This window comes from Pleurodeles waltl, chromosome 4_2, assembly GCF_031143425.1.
Source record: "Pleurodeles waltl isolate 20211129_DDA chromosome 4_2, aPleWal1.hap1.20221129, whole genome shotgun sequence".
NCBI lineage: Eukaryota > Metazoa > Chordata > Amphibia > Caudata > Salamandridae > Pleurodeles > Pleurodeles waltl.
This window is the reverse complement of record NC_090443.1, coordinates 1,022,613,585-1,022,627,432: the sequence shown is the minus strand read 5'-3', so window position 1 is coordinate 1,022,627,432 and position 13,848 is coordinate 1,022,613,585. Positions and strand designations below refer to the sequence as shown.

Sequence of the window (13,848 nt, the reverse complement as noted above, 5' to 3'; positions counted from 1 at the left end):
CGTAAGGAGGCCCACAAAAATGGCACAATGAAATCTACAGGATTTCATCGCATTATTTTTGGCGTCATTTTTAAGGCCTTTCTGTCTTTCTATCTTTCTATCGTTCTATTCTTTCTTTCTTTCTTTTTTGCCCAGCCTTCATTTCCACACACTGTTCCTGGGTTACCTCACCCAAACATGTCCCTCTCTACAGATGCATGGCATTTCAGAGTCTAAATTAACTATCACTCTTGAATCTCATAATCCCACCTGTAATAATCACACCTGTCAGAATCTCACCTGTAATAATCTCACCTGTAATAATCCCACCTGTCATAATCCCACCTGTCATAATCCCACCTGTCCTCCCCTAGCCCCTTCATCACCTTAATAATGCATTCCATTTCCTCTTCCTTCCATCTTTGTTCACTGTTCTTCTCTTCTTTAGCACTTTATTTTTTCAGTTCCATTGTGTTCTGTTTGCTTTAATATCTTATTAGTTGAACCTTGCCCATGTTCTTTGGAGTGAGAACCACGCTACATTTCTTTGTACTCTTTTTACCGCCTCCTCAAGCACTTTCTGTTTCTTCACGCTGTGTAACCGCACTAATTTTCGCCTCTGTTTTATGTCTTTGTCTCTTACTACTTCTCCAGGCTCAAAGCATCCTTCCATTTTTATATTATTAAACTTCTCTTCAACTTTGTCCCTGGTGATGAAGTCATGCTACTCCTTCACCTCAAATGATTGGCTGATTTGCTTTACCTCTCTCTTCTGTGTCGTTGGCTGAGTCATCTCTCTCGTTTGTTCAGAGTCAGTACATCTTTATCCAGTCCCATACCCCTGAACATGCAGTCAGTCGGTTCCCATTGTAATGACCTCCTGTAGCCTACCTGCAGGCACACATATATGCTCATTTGCCTGATGCTTGTTCCCAGAGTCACAAACATTTGCTTGTTCATCTGATGTTTGTATCCGCAGACTCAAATATTTGCTCATTTATCTAATACTTGCTAATCGATGGACACTCATTCACTTCACACCAGTCAGTTTCAAGTGAAAGTTGGATTGTGATGATAGCCAGAATGATGATGTTGTCTCTGTGATTCCCAGCTCATCCATGTGGCATTCCACAGCACTAATGGTGCCTTTTGCATAAGCCTAACCAGAAGGAGTGCAGAGTAGTGCAGGAGTTGCTGGGAGTGGGCATCTGCTTGAGTATATCCAAATTGTGAAGGCCTGATAAGGAAAGTTGGTCATTTGGATAATGAATGAAGCTGATGTGAATGTACAGGTCTTTGCTATGGAATTGTAGCAGTCTGGGTCTTCACAGAGACCCTCTTATTCTGAACCAATGCCGGATGTTCACTTTTCTTAGACAGCGTCATTACTTTGGCTTTTCCTGTGCTTCATGTTATGAGAGGTCGCTTCCATCTGTGTTCCCTTTTAACAGTTTAGCCCAGGGTCCTTGTTGTCACAGTTTGTATTTCTTTGGTTGAAGAGTCAGTGAGATGGACCTGAATATAATTTAAAAGTTCAGTGTAATCATGACCCTTCGTAGCCCAGGTTTTATGGGAATGTATGTCCTTTGTTGTGTGTATGTAGAGCACTTTGGGAAGTAATTCACTGTTCTTGTTCTGTGTGTTCTTTGGAACCAACTCTCCAACGACTGCTGCAAAGCTAAATAAAAATGTGACCAGATAGGACACTCAGGCACAGATTTAAAAGGGCCTAGCCCCTCCTAGCGCCACATTATCATATTTTTTATGAAGCTAATGTGGCCCGACGAGGCAATATTCGTAGCACCATATTTACAAACTGGCGTAATGCATGTATTGCACCACTATGTAACCCCGTGTGCCACATTATGCCTGGGCCAGGCATAGTGTATGCAAGGGGGGCATTCCCCCGTTAGGGGGACATAAACAATGGAGCAGTGGAATCTCAAAGATTTCACTGCGTCATTTTTAGCGGCTATTTTTAACGCCTGCACAGAACAGGCGTTAAAAGGGGGCACAGCATTGTTTTCAATGGGTCTCTATGTACTCTGCAGGATTAGTGCCAACGTTTTGGTGCGAATCCTGCACAGTACATCAACAGCATCAAAAACGTTGATGCTATTGCACCTACCCTGCGCCCTGGTGCACCATATATTAAATACAGCACACACATGGTTGCGGCAGAGGGGCCCAAGGGGCCCCAAGAAAAGTGCTCCTACATATAACGTAGCGCCACTTTTCTTAAATCTGGGCCTCAGTTCTTTGTTGTAAGGCTTGTAAGCCTACAGATACCACAACAATGTAGGAGTTGGCGGTCTGAGGGAAGATAAAAAACATTGCTTTGTGGTCTAAGTTAAGGCTGATACCTTGAAGTAGTAGTTATTCACCATTTAACTTTTGAGGACCCCTACTTAATTATTACTGGATTCTGGGAACCCCCCAAAAAGTAATTGCTAGAATCCAGGGACTTCCACTGAGTCACTCCTGGAATCCGGGGAATCCGGCCTTAGCAATTTCAATGATTTGAACCACAAAATAATACACAAAATTCACAGGAACAAGCATTCGTCAAACAAATACACAAGCAATGAAATATCTTGCTTCATTCAAAAACAAATATAGCAAATATAACAAATATACATTTTAATGGGAAGGTTACATCTTTTCTAAATTCAGTTCAGGCCACCCATCGTCAATGCTACGTTTTGTTTGATGCACTTGCACGACTCCCACAAATCAATATATCAATTTGATGTTTTGCCTTCAATTGCAAATCCCTTCCCATTTACAGACCGTTTCAAAAATTTAATTTTCAATTTTGCTTTTTTATTTATATACACTTTATTAATCAGTTAATAATATTTAATTTTCTATGCAGTCGCAGACCCCATGAATAAGCGCCTGTGTGTCCCCAGGCCACAGGTTAGGAACCTCTGCCCTAGAGCAGGGAGTTAAGGCACTTTGGTGCTTTCAAGGCCCGGTTGTGAGGTCTTAAGGTGGAGGAGCCAGGTGTGAGGATGAGGTCACTGGGAGGAAGCGAGAAGGACAGCTCAAGCACAGCATGAACAACTGAAATATCATGAAGGTTGTTGGCTGGGAGGATTGGTAAAAAGAAGATGTTTATTTACATATAGTAAGGAGGCTAGCAGGAGCATGCTGACATGGTATATTGCAGTTAGTCTAGAGGACATATTGTCAATTTATTGATGATCAGGGATTATAACTTTATAGGTGTTGAGGTGTTGGGTTGAATAGCTAAAAGGTCACAAGGCGAGCGTTAGGGACCAAAATATTAGTGTAGAAAGATGAGTTGACCTTAAAGGTACTTTTGTAGGCGGAAAGTATGGAAAGCTGGAACATACATGAAAGCGTATGAAGGGGCACACGACCATGATATAATATGACGCTGAAGTTACAAATAGCTTCACAGATTTGATAGCATTCAAAAATAGGTGACCATAGTCACCATAAAAGTAAATTGATTGTCAATGAATGATACCTAAATTCTGATGAATATTTCATCACGCGTAGATAACCATATGTAGTCTTCAGGTTCCCCACTTCCGACAGCATCCTGGCTTCTCATCATTGTTTGGCTCTGTCTCTGTGCACCAAAGCTACCTTCTGTCTTCTTCAGGCCCTTGTTGAATGGGGCATATCAGGGGTTTAATGTATGATGCCTGATCATGTGATGTGGTAGATCGGGTGTCTGATGTATGATGTAGGACCATGTGTCTGACGATTGGTGCCTCTCCTCATCATGTGTGATGCACAATGTAGGGTATCTGATGTATAATGCCCTACCACATGGCATGGAGAAAGTCAGGTGCCTGATCTACGATGCCTGATCTGATCAAGTATGATACGGACTGTCAGGTATCATGTGTGATGCTTGATCTGTGCGATGGGTGATGATTCACCTCTGATGTATGATACCTCATCATGTGTGATGGGGATGATGGGTTACTCCAGTATTGGAACTTTCATAGATTCACATGCTTGAATCATTCCCCATCGTCGAGATGGGAGTCCCGGTACAATTTTCATAAGTAATGTTAAAACATATTGAAGAGAAAAAGGCCCTAGGCCTCTTCAATTTGATAGTCTATCAGAGTCATTTTGTGAAAAGGACCAAACTCGATCCTCCACCAATCAGGCGACAGCACCCTTCAGAACCTCCTGAGAGAAGCTCTAGCACCTCAGATTTTCTACTGCAAGTCGTGCTAGGGAGTCTCCTCAGAGCTCTGCTCTGTTTTCACACCTTTATTCAGCTCTTTTTCTCTCAGAGAAACTCAATTATTTTGATTTCTCAGCTATTTTTCAACTATGTCTGGCAAGGAAAAGAAAAGTCTCTTTAGAGACTGCAAGACTTGTGGGAAGAAAAGACTTCATTCTGAAGATCCTCATCAAGATTGCATTTACTGCCTCTATCCAGATCATTCAGCCAAGGACTGTAAGATTTGCCGTACTTTTTCTTCTAAAACCTTAAAGGATAGAGAAGGCAGATTATTAATATGGCTGCAGAAACTGAAACATAGGAAGGATCCAGTTTCTGATTCTGAGAGTGAGGAATCATCCACTTCCAAGAGATCAACTAAAAGGGCAAGATCACGCTCTAGATCTCCCTCACAAACCTCAAGGAAAGCCCTCAAAAAGACTGCTTCAGGGTCTTATAAGGGTCGCAGCCCATCTTCTTCCCCAACTAGACTCTCAAGTAAAGAGGGGAAAAAACATTCTTTCAGTTCTGAGAGGCACAGGAAATCCTCATCTGTTCCACCATCTGTGCCCTTCTAAAAGCCATCTTCTGTAGCTGGAAAAAAGGCATTGTCGACGGATTCCCCGTCGACGGCACCGTCGGTAGGCGCATTGCCGACGACAACAGCTACTTTAAGCTTTCCATCGTCCACGGCTCCGTCGGCGACATCGTCGATGAGTACACCACAGTCGACGAGAACTACAACGACGACATCAGCGTCGACGACCGTCTACACCTCGTCATCGTTGACGGCGCTGATGTCAGTGTCCGCTTTACCGTCGTCCACGACTTCGTCGACGGTAGACTCGTCGGCGAAGCTTGCTGCTATTAAAATAACGGTGCGCCCAGCGTCGACGCCACCGTCTACGACAAAGTTAATTTACACGTCGTCGACGAGGGAAAAATATAAAAAAAGAACAGAAAAATGAACTCCAACCCACACTTCACCTAGTAAGGTATCCTCCCTGGTACCAGTACATCTTTTGGAGGGAGATGAAGATTCAGATGAAGATGGGCCTTTTGGAACAGCCCACAGTCCCTCTGAATTGAATGTAAAATACCAGGAAGAGGAGGAATATGAGGAAGCTTATGATCCCCAGGCTTCCTTGGAGCATCAGCAGTATCAACAGGGAACGTATATCCCTTCCGACCTGCTTACTGGCCTTAGAGCCATGTTGGTGGATTACAACAGAAGGTTTCCTCCAGAAGGAGAACAGCCTCCTCCATCGCCCATTTCTGGTCCTTCTACTCCACATCAAAGACCAACGTCTTTGCATCTCACAGATGTGGCCACCCAGACATGACAATTCCCCAAGACACTGACATTTCAGAAGGAGATCAAGAAGAAGGAGAGCTCATAGATACTCATTCAGAGTGGGACGAGTATATTATTCCTGCTCCATCTTCTCCTTCTCATTCGAAGGTGGAGTCCCCACCTGAAGACATTGGAGGTTTTCACAATCTCTTAGAGAGGGCAGCCTAGCGTTTTGCATTACCGCTACCTACGAAGCAAACAGATTGTTTTCTTTATGATTTTAAAGAGACCTTCCAGAAGTCTGTGCGCTCTATCCCGATGGTGAACTACTTGTGGGAAGAAGGCCTTAAAGTCATGACTAATCCGGCAACAGTCACAGCAGTTTTGCCACGTCTGGATAAGAAATACAAAGCTCCTGATGATGCCCCAACATGCTTGACAGGCCATCCTCCTCCAGATTCCGTAGTAGCTCAAGCGGCTCAAAGAAGATAAAAAAATCCTTCTGCTCCGATTTCCGCACCCCCAGATAAGGAGGGTAGAAGGCTGGATAACATAGGAAAAAGATTCTCTTCTATGGCCAGCCTAGTGCTTAGAGCTGCCAACTCCTTGGCTATTTTGTCTCGATACGACAGACAGCTTTGGGCGGATATTGCACCTTTCATTAATCAACTGCCGGAAGACGTAAAATCAGAGGCAAATAAGACTGTACAAGAGGGTCAACGCACATCTGCAGAGCTTATAGACTGTGCAATGGATATAGCGAGCACTGCTTTCAGACAGCTTGCAGGTGCGGCTGTATTAAGAAGACAGGGCTGGCCCAAAGGCACCTCATTTCGTCCAGAATAAAATCCTAGACTTACCCTTTGATGGCCAAGCGTTATTTGGGAAACATGTGGATGACGCCCTACAGTCAATTAAAACGGACACGGATACGTCAAGGTCATTAGGGACCCTGCAATATCAAAAATCGTCCTTTCGTCCTAGGGGGCGCGGCCAGCCCTCTTACAGAGGGGGATATCAACAACAGAGATACTCTTCCTATCCATCATCTTCACAACAATATCGGCCATACTACTCCCAAAGACAACCGACTCAACCAGCCTATAATAGACCGGCAGGCCGTGGACGCTCAACCCGCCCCGCTAAGGATTCAGCTTGTAGAACCTGATGTTTTCGAGGCGCTGGCTACGCCCAGTCTTCCTCCTGTCACCCTGGGCGGAAGAATTTCCTTATTTCTCAGTCAATGGCAGACCATTACGTCAGACAAGCGGGTCCTACAATTAGTGGAACGGGGCCATACTTTAGAATTTGTCCAGAAACCTCCCTCCAACCCTCCCCGCAGGACTCCTTCAAGATATCCTCAACAACTCAAAGAAGAGGTCTACAAGCTCCTTCTCAAGGGAGCTATAGAGAAGGTGCCTCGGGATCAACGAGGAACAGGATTTTATTCCAGGTTCTTCATCATTCGAAAAAAGTGGAAATATTGGAGACCGATCCTCGATTTAAGGCAACTAAATGTATACCTAAAGAAGCAATCGTTTCGAATGATAAGCCTGCAAGACGTCCTTCTGCGTCTCAATCAAGGAGATTTTATGTCATTGCTAGACCTCAAGGACACATACTTCCACATACCAATCCACCCTGCCCACAGAAAGTATTTGAGATTTACCGTAGCCGGAAGCCATTATCAATATCGCGTCCTTCCCTTTGGGCTCAAATCAGCCCCAAGAATATTTACCAAATGCCTAGCACCAGTGGCAGCCTTTCTCAGGAGAAGAAAGCACCAGGTCTTTCCATACTTAGACGACTGGTTAATAAAGGCAAAGACTTACACAGGAGCACACAAGTCAACAAGAAAGTGCGTTTCCTTACTGACCAATCTCGGATTCACGATCAACTGGGAGAAGTCCAACCCTCTACCAGTACGCAGTATTACTTTTCTGGGAGCAAAACTGAACACGGAATCCGGCATTGCATGTCCCACGTTAGAGAGACAACAAAGGTTACTAACCCTAGGGAGTTTCATACACAAAAGACGAAAGGTTACAGTCCGTCTCTTCAAATCACTATTGGGCATGATGTCTTCATGCATACCTCTGATCCCTCTGTGTCGGCTAAAGATGCGCCCCTTGCAGGAGCAGCTAAACCGTCAATGGCTTCAAGTATCAGGAACGTTCGAAGACCAGATACAAATAACTCCGATAATGATCAAAACCCTCAAGTGGTGGTCTCAAAAGCATCATCTCGCAATCGGTCTCTCGTTTCTGCAACAGCCAGCCCCGTGGACCATAACAACAGATGCCTCACTGGAAGGCTGGGGCGCAGTATTGCAGGACCTGAAAATAAGTGGCAAATGGCCAACTCATCTGGCATCAAGGCATATCAATTGGCTAGAACTCAGGGCAGTGCACCTCGCCTTACAAGCGTTTCTCCCAAGAACCTATGGATCGCGAGTGGTGATAAGAACGGACAGCACCACCACGATGCACTATCTCAACAAACAAGGAGGTACAAGATCTCTCACCCTCTCCAGGGAAGCCCAAGCGATCTGGAACTGGGCTTCGCAGCAAGGCGTCACACTATCGGCGGTGCACTTGCCGGGAATAAACAACAAGGCAGCAGATGCACTCAGCAGACAGAAATCGGACTGTCACGAGTGGGAACTAGACCAGACAGTACTAACCCAGATTTTTTCCCAGTGGGGAACTCCAACAGTGGATCTGTTTGCGAAGAAGGACAACGCCAAATGCCAGTTCTTCGCAAGTTGGCATCACCAAAAGGGATCTTGGGGGAATGCGTTTTCGATAGTCTGGTCAGACATCTTTGCTTACGCCTTTCCTCCCATTCCGTTGATCCCAAGGGTCCTCACGAAGATGAAAACAGAACCGTGCACTCTCATACTGATAGCCCCGTACTGGCTGCGCCAACATTGGTTCACAGAGCTCCTCATTCTGTCAGTCAAACCTCATATTCCGCTGGAGCCGTTACCTCATTTACTAACAATGAACAACGGCCAAGTTCGACACCCCGATCCGCAGTCAATACGGTTAGCAGCATGGCTCCTCACCACAGAGAATTTGCGCATTTGAACATCCCGCAGGACTGCAGGAATATTTTGTCACAGGCCAGAGCGGATAGCACTAACAAGGCGTATCAGTGTAAATGGAAAAGATTCTGTGCCTGGTGTCATCAGCGTCAAATCGACCCTCTTCTTTCACCACCAGAAGAGATGTTGCCGTATCTCTTAGAGTTAGCTCGATCTGGCCTAGCACACTCGTCCATTAAAGTTCATGTAGCAGCCATAGCTGCATACAGACGTTCAGATGACACACCCTTGCTTTTCTCTTCTCGGCTGATTAAGAGATTTCTGAAGGGGCTGTTCAGGGTTTACCCTCCTTTCAGACCTCCACCTCCTTCGTGGAATTTGAACATTGTTTTGGCACAACTGATGAAGCATCCTTTTGAACCGATCCACCGTGCTTCCCTCAAATATTTGTCGTGGAAGGTTGCCTTATTGATAGCTCTTATATCAGCTAGGCGGGTCAGTGAGGTACAAGCGCTCTCCATCCAAGAGCCATTCCTGCAGCTTAAACAAGATAGACTTCTAATGCGCACTAACCCGCATTTTATTCCAAAGGTTCCGTCAGACTTTCACATGAACGAACCTTTGGTCTTCAAGTCCTTTTTCCCTCATCCATCTACTCCAGCGGAGAGAGCATTACACTCTCTAGACGTGAAAAGATGCGTTCAATTTTATCTGGACAGGACAAAAGCTTTTTGGCGCTCTAATCAGCTATTTGTGGCGTACAGCGCTCCTAGGAAGGGGTACCCGCTATCCAAGCAGAGTATTTCTAGATGAATCGCCTCTGCTATTCGCTTCTGCCATCAGGCAGCGGGCAAACCTTTGCAGTCATCTGTGCATGCTCACTCGACGAGAAAAGTCTCATCGTCAGCGGCACTGTTTGCCGGAGTGCCACTACAAGACATATGTAGGGCAGCAACATGGAAGAGCTGTCATACCTTCACTAAGCACTATTGCTTGGAGTCCCTCTCGCACGGTGAGGTAGCAGTGGGCCAGGCGGTTCTCAGGAATCTCTTCAGGTGAAGGTGAGCCATTTCTCCTACATCCCTCCATCCTAGAAAAGGTATGCACATTGGAAAAAAAAAAAAAAAGAGAAGAAATGTATCTAAAGATAAGAGAACGCTATCATAATTCCATAAGTAAGCGGGTTGTCACACATTGATCAGGTTACATTAGTGTCTTATCATGTTTTATTACTGGTTTGTTATTCAAATTTCATCATGTATCTTCACAGGAATATCTCTATATATATTAGAGATAAAGAGATACTTATGTTTATGTATTTATACGTGTATATAGATAAATGTATATATATATATATATATATATATATATATATATATATATATATATATATATATTTAGAGACATATGTCAGTACACTCATATACTTCATCAATTTATACATGATGATAAGAAGGGTTTGTGGTTTAAGATAACCTGTTTATTAAAGATGTTGTCATTTTGCAATGTGCATAGTTATTGCTTTCTACTCTGATTCAAGCATGTGAATCTATGAAAGTTCCAATACTGGAGTAAGAAAATAAGTTACTTACCTGTAACTGTAGTTCTCCAGTATTGGAATTTTTCATAGATTCACATGCGACCCACCCACCTCCCCGGAGAAGCTCACTTCACCTCTTTCTTTCTATTTGTACATATATTCAACATAATATAAGCACTTGTGCTTGGAAAATCTGAGGTGCTAGAGCTTCTCTCAGGAGGTTCTGAAGGGTGCTGTCGCCTGATTGGTGGAGGATCGAGTTTGGTCCTTTTCACAAAATGACTCTGATAGACTATCAAATTGAAGAGGCCTAGGGCCTTTTTCTCTTCAATATGTTTTAACATTACTTATGAAAATTGTACCGGGACTCCCATCTCGACGACGGGGAATGATTCAAGCATGTGAATCTATGAAAGATTCCAATACTGGAGAACTACAGTTACAGGTAAGTAACTTATTTTCATCATATGTGTGATGCCAGATGGCATGCGACAGGGAGCGTGGTGTGTCTGATGTATGAGACCTGATCCCTTGCGATGGGGGATGTTGGGTGTATGACACTTGATCATGTGTGGTAAAGAATGGCAGGTGCTTTTCTATGATGCCTGAATATATGTGATAAGGAATGTCGGGTGTCTGATGTATGATGCCCGATGGCAGGTGATGTGAAATGTCAAGTGTCTGTTGTAAGAGGCTTTTGTTGTAGACTGGGAAAAGTCGAGTGCCTGCCATGTGATGCCTGATCGCGACTGATGAGGAATGGTGTGTGCCTGATGTATGATGCCAAATTGCATGTGACGGGAAATGTCAGTTGTCTGATATATCATTCCTGACAACGTGACGTGTCATGGGGAATGATGGGTGCCTGATCATGATGTCTGGTTATCATGTGGAATGTCAAATTATCTGAAAGAGGATATATGATCTAATTATGTGTGATGGGGAATCTTGGATGTCTGATGCATGATGCCAGACCAAACATATATGGGAAAAGTCAGATATATGATGCTTCAGTGCATGTATGGGGAATGTCAGATGTCTGACATACCATGCCTGACCGCTTGTGATGGGGAATGTCAGGTGTCTGATGGGTGATGCCAGATCCACGTGATGAGGAATAATGTCTGTCTGATGGTTGATGCTTGATCATGCGTGATTGAGAATGTTGAATGTCTGATCGCTGGTGATGTGGAATGCTGATGAATTATGCCTTGCAGTGTTTGATGGGGAATATCATGAGTATGAGGGGGAATGCCAGTTGTTGGATGTATAAAGCAGGCCATGCATGATGTGGAATACCAGGTGTCTGATACCTGATCATGTGCGATCGGAAATGTTGGATGTCTGATAATGATGCCTGAACACATGTGATGGGGAATTTTGTGTGTTTGATGCCTCTGCCCATGTGATGGGGAATGTCAGGTGTCTGATATGTGATGCCTGATCATATGGGATTGGCAATATTCAGTTTTGATGTACAATACTTAATCGTCGATGTTAAGGGACTGATGCGCTGCCTGTTATGTGTGGTGTCTGATACAGAATGATAAATGCATCCTGTCTGTTTATGTTTACTTAGAAATGATGGCCAATGGAAATCTGTTAATTACTTTAAAAAAAAAAAAAAGATTCTGAAATTGAACTACATCATTGGGCAATGCATATGTAATGAACGCTGTGCTGCATGATGGATGCTCATGGCTGATTCTGATGATTCGTGTAAAATGGATGCTAATGGCTGATCTGTGATGTCTAGTGTATCTTGAAGGGCATTGGCTGAAGTATAAGAAAGGCTGATGGCTAGATTTTACTTGAATACTGATGACACCCAAATGATTTGGGGCTATTGAAACACCATGCAAGCACAGAGAAAGCACTAGCTGAAGTGTTGAATATTATAGAAGTAATAAAGTCCCCCCAGTTATACATTAAGCAAGTCATCAAGGATTTCTGTAACCATGTAGAGGAACGAGGCAGAAGGCCAAGTTCCTTCTTTTGGTTATGGAGTTCCAAGGTGACCTGTAATATCCTTACCATGTATGCCAGGGGGTACTTTATGCCATGTAATACATGGTCACACCATCACCTTTCCGACAAACCACTTAAAACCTTGGTGCGTAGCTCTTCCATGTGAAAGAGAGAACAGCTGTGCAACATGAAGAATAAAAATAAAACATCTGGTGTAAAATTAAACACATCCAACACCTGTTAGATGTTTGTTGCAAAAAGATATTAGAAATACTTCAGACAAGAAAAAAACAGTTGCAGTAGCTCAGAACGTGTAGAAACATGCAGAAAGATTCTAACTTTTCTATAATTATGTAAGGAGTGCCAAAATAATCATTTTTCTCTGCTAGTCACTGTAAGCTAGAAGAATAGAGCAGAAGAAAGAAAAGCAATGTTTCATTTTTGTTGCTTTAAACAGCTGTTCCGTGACCTGGCCTGTCTTTCACCACGGCTGCTTTCTCTGGCAACAGGCATTGTCACATCAGATCTCTACTGCAATAACTTATAATGGTTGAATTCTGACGTCTTGTCTTTATAATGGGCGACTGAGTGCATCACAAGTCCCCGACTATAAAGAAATTAGAGACAGGCAAAAATACAGGAATTACAGAATCCTATGAACTGATTCATAGTGATATATTCATGGTGTCCAGTGGCTGATGTATGCATAGTGGCATACACCAGCCACTGGCAAATGGCAAGCTGTTATGCACCAAATCGAAGTACATTTCCATGCACAGCATTTTTAAAGAAATGGACACAGCAAAGCCAAGGAAGCCAATGTAGGCAAATCCAACCATCGTTGACAAGATCTGGAACTGACTTTTTTGTAGTGCAATGATTGCAGCTGTGTAAGAGATATGGTTTGATCATCGTTGGCTTCTGTCTAAATATGGATGCCAGACTGATCTTTGATGTACTGATGTGTGGTTGATATTGAAGGTTGAGCTGCGATGACTGATGGCTGAACTGTAATGAACACTGTAATGGGTCCTAATGGCTGATCCACAGTGAACACTGCAATGGATTTCTATGGCTGATCTGTAGTGCTGGTAAAACATGGGTGCTAAAGGTTGATCTGTGATGCTTAATTCATGTTGGTTGCAAGTATTAAAGAGGTCGATCTGTGATGACTAATGGATGATGACTTCTGATGGCTGATCTGTGAGGGCTAATGTATGATGACTGCTGATGGCTGATTTCTGATCTCTAATCCATGATGGATGCTAATGTTATTGTCAACATATGATGGCTGTTGTATGATGGGTCCCACCTGCTGACCTATAATGAACAGCGTGTGATGAATTCTTATTGCTGCTCTGTGATGCCTAGATTTTACTTGCATGCTGATGACATGCTGATTTGTGGGTTATCAAAACACCTAACTAGCATGGAGAAACCACAGGGAGAACAAGCTGCTGAAGAAGCATCACTCTGACTCGCAGATGTCAGAATATTTTTTCGAGCTACATCCTTCAAAACCCAAGTTGCTTCTCACTACAGCCTGTTCCTGGGTCACATGAATAGCTATAGTAGGCAGTTGGCCTTTGTATATTCCTCCTAGACAGCCATGCAATAGAGAGTCTGGGTGTTGGCAAGATGGACCATCTCTACCAGGATGTGGGGCTTAGCTTTCACCTTCCACACTTGTAATTCAATGGGGCTGCCTCAGCACACACACACACACATAAATGACTTCACACTAGCCCATTGTGCCCCAGGCAAACTGGGACCAAGGCAGGCAGGCAGGCAAGAAGTTCCAGACACCT

The 13,848-nt window shown here is 43.8% G+C and overlaps 1 protein-coding gene across 2 annotated transcripts in view; it reads left to right on the top strand.

The window, feature by feature from the left end:
- Nucleotides 1–13,848, top strand: part of LOC138293612 (membrane-spanning 4-domains subfamily A member 4A-like) — a 55,624-nt gene that overhangs the window by 33,746 nt on the left and 8,030 nt on the right. The window lies entirely within an intron of this gene.